At 44.2% G+C, this 8,882-nt stretch overlaps 1 pseudogene; it reads right to left on the bottom strand.

The window, feature by feature from the left end:
* LOC103250548 overlaps positions 1-8,806 on the bottom strand; it is an 11,735-nt pseudogene extending 2,929 nt beyond the window's left edge.
* Between the last annotated feature and the right edge of the window lie 76 nt (positions 8,807-8,882).

Raw genomic sequence — 8,882 nt, 5'->3', positions numbered from 1 at the left:
GAATGAGACACCAACTCAAAAAAAAAAAAAAAAAAGTGACGTCAACTCTGACCTCATAATGGAGTAAACCAAAGAGCCAACATAAAACATAAAGTCAATATAAAGGGTTCATGGGGAATGGTCTGTAGAGACAGCTACCATGGTATTGTGTCTTTGCTCTCTTGCCAAGAATCAGAAGATAGGCAGAGAGAACTGTCTCTATTCTCACTTCCCACCTACTCTTCTTTGTGACTACTGCTTTGCTACTCTGGGTGCAACCTGAATATCCAACAACTGTTATTTATTTTTAGTCTTTTGGGCTACCTGTGAGCATTTGATCAATAACACCTGATACTTCCTGTTGGCTAATGGAAGGTTTGTGTGCAAGAGACCCCCACTGGCACTCTGAGTCCTCAGCCCTGCTTATTAGTCAGGCTTTAGGGGCCATTAATGCTAGTCAGAATAACAAAATGTTTCCAAAAGCTGCAAAGTAATTCTTTTTCTCTGACACAGTGTAAGCAAAAGCTGAAATGCTTATTTGCACCTGGAGTTTGATTAATTATAAGGAGTGCCTTTCCCACAAGGATACGATATTTGATTTCATCTTAAAATTTAATATAGAAATGACATTTGTTAATTTTTAATTAAAATTCAAATATGACAGATGAATAGAAAATAAAAAGTAAAATAAATAAATAAATATGAAAAATATTTTTAAAATGTGAGGATACATTTAAAAAATATTTTTCATATTAATCCCAGATAATGTCCTCTTTCCAGGGTAGGCTTATAATGCCTGGATACTCAAAAGCTGGCCTGGGGACCATCCACATCGGTGTCACCTAGGAGCGTGTTGGAAACGCAGACTTTCAGGTCCCACTGCTGACCTGTTGAATCAGAATTTGCATTTTGACAAGGTTTAACATGATTTGTATGCATGTTAAAGTGCCAGAAACACTGGATTAACAGACCAAGGACACAGTATTTTCACTAACATTAGCCCTTTGAAGGATATTCAGGTTGTTAAACACATTGAAAGTAAGAAATGGATAAAAGTGGGAGGCAGAAAAATGAACTAATTCCTCCTACAGAATTATGTGTGAATAGAAACCCAATTTTGGAACACATCACTAGAGAATCAGAACTTAGAGTGACCTGTTAAAGAGATGTCACTCACAAGTAGGCCACCTCCCCTTAGTCCTTATAGTAATTACAAATTAAGAAAATCATAGAATCAAAGATTTTAAAACTGAGATGAACTAAAGAATTTGTAGTAGTTAGTGCTTATGAGATCTCAAGCCTCAGACCAGGTTTGTTCCCCTCAAATTTGCATATGAAGTGAAAAATAAAAACATTGGTGATGCAACTAGGGCCTCACACTCATAAGTTGTGGGGTCTTGAGCAAATTTCTTAACTTGGAAATTTAGTCCATAAAAAACTTGGAGTTTTAGTCCATAATCTGTAAAATGTGACCTGCAAACTTCACAGGGTCATCATGAAGCTCAAATAAGTATTCTGAAAACTGTGTGAAAAACGAAAATGTTATCATGGCAGATTTCAAGGGTGGGTTCCAGTTGTGTCCAATTATCGCATCTTGTGTGAGAAGGGTGGTAGCCTGCTTGAAGTAAAGAAAAAGATGAGTTAATAGGAATGTGTCATGATGTTTTCTACACTGTCTAAAGGAATTGGGTCCTCTGATTCCAGCATAGATAGGGGACCACTGGTGTTCAATAAAGAATGTATGCATGAAATGCTAAGTTGAGAAAGGTAAATTTACCAATATTCATTCATTCAACAAATATTTACTGAATACCCCTATGCCAAGCTGGCTAAGGATATAATGGTGAGCAAATGTACACACTGTCCTTGCCCTTATGGAGTTTACGATCTAATCAAATACTTGGTTTAATATAAAATCGTGTCTTTTCTAAGTGTCACAAAAGAGCAGGGCAATTAATGATAAACAAAACAAAACAAAACTGGCCAGGCGTGGTAGCCTGTGCCTGTAGTCCTAACTACTTGGGAGGCTGAGGTGGAAGGATTACCTGAGCCTGGGAGATCGAGGCTACGGGCTCGAGCCATGCATGATCATACCACTATACTGCAGCCTGGATGACAGAATGAGACTCCAAATCAAAAAAATAAAAGAGCAGGACAATGATTTAAAGGATCTTGTTTTAGAGTGACTTGAACTGGTCAGAGGGGTCAGGGAAGACTTCCGAGGAAGTTACCCTTGAGCTGAGAGCTAAGGAATGAGCAAGAATTAATGTGGGGAATAAAGAGGGAAGGGTGTCCCAGGAGCGAGAACAGCGTGGGCACAGGCCTTTTGGCAGGAGAGAGTGTGTGGAATCATGGTGGTCAGAAAGGCCAGTCACGAGGCTGGGTAGGGCAGCCAGGGCCAGACTGGGTCTGGCCCAGCCCTGTGCACCCAAATTTGGCTCTCCTTTGAGCACTGAGCCACCGAAAGATCTCAGCTGTGACGGTGGTGAAGGATGTGTATTTCGCAATGACCAGATCTAGGTTTTGAAAAGATCACTCTGGCAGCAAAATGCAGTATAACTCAGGAGCAGGAGGGCAATGTGGATTTTTAGAGATGAGAGGATACTTTTACAGTAAGAGTGTCTGGAAATGCTCCCTTCCATGGAGGTTTCAAGTCCTGTGGTCTAGTTTTGTTCTTCCTAAGAGCCTTCCTTCTGTGAGGCCCTAGGCAGAGACAGTGAACCACCCGAGGATCTGGTGGCAAATGAGACCTTTTTGAGTTCATGTGAATGGGTTTCCCAGGTGAAATAATAAAAAAATGTCATTTCTGAATCTGCAAGTTGAGAACTCAGCTCTGGATTCATGGTGATGGTGTCCTGAAAGGTATCCACTAGGCAGCTCCATCTCCTTTACTCACCTCTTAACACCAGTTAAGACATCATGTACAACGCCATAGTGTAAAGATGTGGATTTAAGGCCCAGAGAGGTTTAAAAACTTCTCCAAAGTCACATAGTAACTTTTAAGGGCTAGAACCCTGAACTTTCTATCCTAAAACTCATTAGATGTGTAATGTGTAATCCTTTCAAAATGCTCTACTGGTTAGCATCATCTTTACAGGCTAGTAATGGAGAATCACAAAAATCTACTTTCAAATTAAATTTTATTATTTTTTTAAGCTTCTGTACTTTATGCTTTAATTATGATCTCCAGTCCCAAGAATAGAAGGGCTAAAGAAAGAGTGGGTATTCAGTCTAAACCTTAAGACTGACTAGGCAGGGATTACATCTAGGATTTATGTAGGTGGGGACTGTGAGTCTGACTCTAGAAAAAGGGTCAAGAAGTGACAGTCATTTTTATTTTTACAGACTGTCTTAGAAACTAAGCCTTCAATAGTTTCTAGTATTATGTAATACTGCACCCAAGAAATTCACAAATGGTTATTTTTTTTTTTTTGAGTTGGAGTCTCACTCTGTCGCCCAGACTGGAGTGTAGTGGCCACTCCCGGCCACCGCAGCCTCGACCTGCTGGGCTCCAGCGATCCTTCTGCCTCAGCCTTCCGAGTAGCTGGAATTACAGGTGCACGCTACCACGCCCGGCTAATTTTTTTTTTGATTTCTTGTAGAGATGAGGTCTCGCCTGCCCAAGCGGGTCTCAAACCCGCGGGCTCAGGCAATCCACTCACCTCAGCCTCCCAAAGGCACGGGATTACAGGCTGAGCCACCGAGCCCGGCTACAAATGTTTTTTTTTAATTTTAATTTTAATTTTATTTTATTCAATTTTTTGAGCCGGAGTCTCACTCTGTCACCCAGACTGGAGTGCAGTGGCCACTCCCGGCCACCGTGGCCTTGACTTGCTGGGCTCCGGTGATCCTTCCACCTCAGCCTTCCAAGTAGCTGGAACTACAGGTGCATGCTACCACTCCCGGCTAATTTTTGATTTATTGTAGAGACAAGGTCTCACCAAGTTACCCAGGCGGGTCTCGAACCCTCGGGTTCAGGCAATTCTCTCGCCTCGGCGTCCCAAAGTGCTGGGATTACAGGATGAGCCACTGAGCCCAGCCGGTTGTTTTTTTTTTTAATAGAGACGGGCTCTCACTATGTTGCCCAAGCTGGTCTGGAACTCCTGGACTCAAGCAGTCCTCCCGCTTCAGCCTCCCAAAGTGCTGAGATTACAGGTGTGAGCCACCATGCCTGGCTACAAATACTTTCACTGAGTCCTTCTACATAGGTATCAGCGACTTCATTTCTAGATTTAATTTCCAGGCATGATTGGAGAATTTATACCCAGATTTCAATCTCCAGGGAAAATGAGTTTCCTTTTGCTGCTAGCCCTCACCTGCTATTCTTTACACATTGTTAACAAACAAATATAAAAAGCTCAGCAAATGTCCTGGGCCTCTCACTGTACAATTTTTCTCCTCACACTGTTCCTGTTTCCTCTGGCTTCCATGTGGGTTTCCTGACCATTTCTTTCATATGGTTTTCCTTCTACCTCTCAGACTTTTGTGTCATTCTGGACTTGATTACTGCATTGTTACTTGTTTATTCTTTGTTCTACTCCCTGTTCCTGTGGGAGCTGCTAAAAAATCAAACCTTGGCTCTTGTGTTGTTGCTAGAGATTTGTTCATGTTTGTAATATTTACTCAAGTCCATTCCAAGAGATGGCTGCATCAGTTTTGCTTTAAAGAGGAACATCAGAAGTGATTTACTGTCAACGAAAGTCAAATGTAGGCTAGGCACCGTGACTCACACCTGTAATTTCAGCACTTTGGGAGGCTGAGGCAGGAGGATTGCTTAAGCCCAGAAGTTCAAGACCAGCCAGAGCAACATAATGAGACCCCGTTTCTACCCCCAAAAAAGATTACCCAGGCGTGGTGATGCACACCTGTAGTCCCAGCTACTTGGGAGGCTAAAGCAGGAGGATTGTCTGAGCCCAGGAAATCATGCCACTGCATTCCAGCCTGGGAGACAGAGTGAGACCCCCAACTTGAAAATAAAATTAAAACGAAGTCAAATATAATCTGGTTTTCACATGGTTTTGCTTTTCTGTCTTTCTGAGCAAGGTACAGCTCATGATTTTCAATAACCAAAATTCAGAGTTAGGTTTGTATTTAGCAGTTTTTACAAGATTCTTTTAAATTTTCATTGAGAGAAGGAGAGGTCCAGAGGGTTTTGAGATTGCAGAGTTTGCCTTAAGCACTTGGCTTCACTCAAATTGGCAGTCTCTTTCCCAAAAGGAACATTATTCTCTTATCTTTAAAGCATGCCGGGCTTAGTCAGTATGGATACTAAGCAAGTTATCAGGATACTTCTCAAACATTAGGAGGAGAAAGCCAAGCCATCTTACTCAACCTGGGGTCACAACCTCCAAGGGTCAGTATGGTTTCCCTTCATTTTTTTTGAGTCGCAGTCTCACTCCGTCACCCAGGTTGGAGTGCAGTGGCACACTCACGGCCTCCATAGCCTGGACTTACTAGGCTCAGGTGATCCTCCCACTTCAGCCTTCCAAGTAGCTGGAACTACAAGCATGTACCACCACGCCCAGCTAATTTTTTGGTTTATTGTAGAGACGAGTCCTCACTATGTTGCCCAGGCTGGTCTCGAACCTATGGGCTTAGGCAATCCTCTTGCCTCCACCTCCCAAAGTGCTGGGATTACAGGTGTGAGCCACAGTGCCCAGCTTGGTTTGCCTTCATTTTAATCCATTCGTGGCTGTGTTAACACCACACTAGGATAACCAGATGAAAAGAGAAAAACCTGAGTCAAGCTACCAAAGTCTTTTGCCTATACAATGCCAGGGGGAAAGACAAATTAGACTGAAATGTTCTGCTTTTAGGTAAATATTACTGTCATTGGAGTGTGTGATTATAACTTCTCCACAACCTGGAAAATGTACTGTCCCCCATCCCCCATCTCCCCCACCCGTCCACTAGGAGAGAATAAAGCACATTGTCTGGGGAATGGCTTAAATGCGTGCACACAGTAGGTTCTCAGAAGTGGCTACTGAATTGAACCAAGAGCCTGTTTTTATATTTCTAAATATTTCCCAATGTAGTTGTTTAGTGATTGAAGGATTGTTACCACGTTTGCGAAGCATCACTGACTTTTATTTATTTACTTACTTATTTTTGAGTCAGAGTCTCACTCTGTCGCCCAGGCGGGAGTGCAGTGGCATGCTCATGGCCACCGCAGACTCAACCTGCTGGGTTCAGGTGACGCTTCCACCTCACCTTTTCAATTAGCTGGAATCACAGGCATACACCACCACGCCCAGCTAATTTTTTTTTTTTTTTTTATTGTACAGACGAGGTCTTGCCAAGTTGCCCAGGTTGGGTTCCTACTCATGGGCTCAGGCAATCCTCTTGCCTCCACCTCCTGAAGTGCTGGGATTACAGGTGTGAGCCACTGTGCCTGGCCCATCCCTGACTATCAAATCTCTTTATTGGTTTTTCTTTGGTATAAAATACTCACATTTGGAGGCAACTTTTTTTTCCTGAGTCAGAGTTTCATCCTGTCACTCAGGCTGGAGTGCAGTGGCACACTCATGGCTACCGCATCCTCGACTTCTGGACTCAGGTGTTCCTTCCGTTTCAGCCTTCCAAGTAGCAAGCAGCTGGGACTAGCCACCACGCCCAGTTAATTTTTTTTTATTTATTATAAAGATGAGTTCTCGCCATGATGTCCAGGCTACTGCATCCTCCCTCGACCTCCTGGACTCAGGCAATCCTTTCGCCTCCTCCTCCCAAAGCCCTGGGATTACAGGCATGAGTCACCAAACCCAGCTGAAAGTTGTTTTTTTTTTTTTTTAAATAAAGAGCACAGTAAGCCCCAGTAGGAGGCAAAATGGTCTTCCAACTGCTTCTTGGCAATTTGTATAAGGATATCTTGACCCATAAGTGGCTCCCCAGTTTCTACATAGGAGTGGCTGGTTAGACAGATGTTTGAAGCTATGTTTACATAAGATTAGAAAAACATCAACTGTTCATATCAAAAAGGAGGAGAGTATGGAAGTCCCGAAGTCCATTAATCCACTCCTTAGCACTTGCAAATCAAGTACATTGAAAATGGAGCTCACCAGGAGTCTGAGGTTGCGGTGAACTATGATCCCACTACTGTACTCCGGCCCAGGCAATAGAATGAGAATCTGTCTCAAAAAAAATTAAAAAACCGGGCTCGGTGGCTCAGTCTGTAATCCCAGTGCTTTGGGAGGCTGAGGTGAGTGGACTGCCTGAGCCCGTGGGTTCAAGACCCGCCTGGGCAACTTGGTGAGACCTCGTCTCAACAATAAATCAAAAAAATTAGCTGGGCGTGGTAGCGTGCACCTGTAGTTGCAGTACTCGGAAGGCTGAGGTGGAAGGATCACCGGAGCCCAGTAGGTCGAGGCTGCGGTGGCCAGGAGCGGCCACCACACTCCAGTCTGGGTGACAGAGTGAGACTCCAACTAAAAAAAATAAAATAAAATAAAAATAAAAAAATAAAAAAAGAAGCCAGGCATGGTGGTTCAAGCCTGTAATCCAGCACTTTGGGAGGTGGAGGGGAGAGGATTGCCGAGCCCACAGGTTCGAGATCAGCCTGGACAACATGGTGAGACTTTGTCTCTCCAATAAATAAAAAAATTAGCTGGGCAAGATGCCTCACGTCTGTAGTTCCAGCTACTTGGAAGGCTGAGGCAGAAGGATTACCTGAGCCCAGGAGGTCGAGGCTGTGGTGGCCATGAGCGTGCCACTGCACTCCAGCCTGGGAAACAGAGTGAGACTCCCACTCAAAAATAAATAAATAAAGGAGTTCAGTATTTTCCCCTTAAAACCAGCTCCTTGGTCCCACTTCTCAACTTCCTCACCTGTTTATGGCAGTATTTTCCTCATCAGGTTAGAAACAGTATAACTATCTTTGTTAGGACCTGACTAACCTTTCCTTCCCAATACCCAGCCATTCATCAAATCCTGTCCATTTTTCCTTTATGCGTTTAATGGCTTGGAAACTTTCCTTCACTCTTTTGTATTCTGGAAACAGAAGGCGAGGATCCAGCTCTCCAGTCTGGATGGGAAAATGAGAAACACACCACATACAAACTGAAAAAAAAAAAAAACTTACAGGAATAACAAGAATACCAAAACAATGCAAAATAACATAGCTCCAAACAGGCCTTGAATACAGAACTTAAGACAATGGCTGGCACTGCATTTGTCTTGCAGCAATCCAGAGCAGTTGGGGTCCTTCCTGCTGTCCCCGGGCTGTGGTGAGTGAGGCGTTTGGGGCCCAGCTCAGGCCACGCTGAGGATTCCAGCCACCACCCCAACTTAGGTCAGTTCCAGATCAACTAATCCCCACCCATAGCACTGTGCTATTTCCTGGTAATTTTAAAATGCTTATGTGCATTCTCCTCCACCTGGACAGCCGCTCATTCTTTTGTATTCGTACTGTCCCGCCCCCTCCCCATGGCAACCCACACAGGATTCCGCCGCTTGTGGTCTATAAATAAATGTTAAATCACAGAGCCTTAGAATTTCAGAGTCAGAAGGAATCTTTTACGAGTTTCAAGTGTGCATTCCTTCATAGACGAAGAAACGGGTCGAGAGAGGTTAGATGACTTGCTCCAAGCCACACAGCCGGCTGGCAACAAGGCGAGGACCAGAACCCGGGTTTCTTCTGCTGGAAGCCTGTGCCCTAAAAACGGTCCTTCGAGAACCAGGGAGAGAAGTACCTGACTTTACACAGTCTCCTGGGGATGATGCTGACAGGGCCACCGGCTTCGCTGAAACATTTACAAAGACTCGGCCCCTGCCACTGGGCAAGACCGTCCCGGGACGAACTCGCGGTCGAGCGGTCACAAGTTACGGGCGGCATCTGTTTACGAGTCGGCCGGCCTCATCTTAGGCTCCTCTGACAGGAGGCACCCGAAGGCCCCGCACGCAGGGGCTCC

The sequence above is a fragment of the Carlito syrichta genome, unplaced genomic scaffold (genome assembly GCF_000164805.1).
Source record: "Carlito syrichta isolate Samal-C Ts95f unplaced genomic scaffold, Tarsius_syrichta-2.0.1 Scaffold130587, whole genome shotgun sequence".
NCBI lineage: Eukaryota > Metazoa > Chordata > Mammalia > Primates > Tarsiidae > Carlito > Carlito syrichta.
The sequence above is the reverse complement of the archived record's forward strand: the minus strand, read 5'-3'. Positions and strand labels throughout refer to the sequence as shown.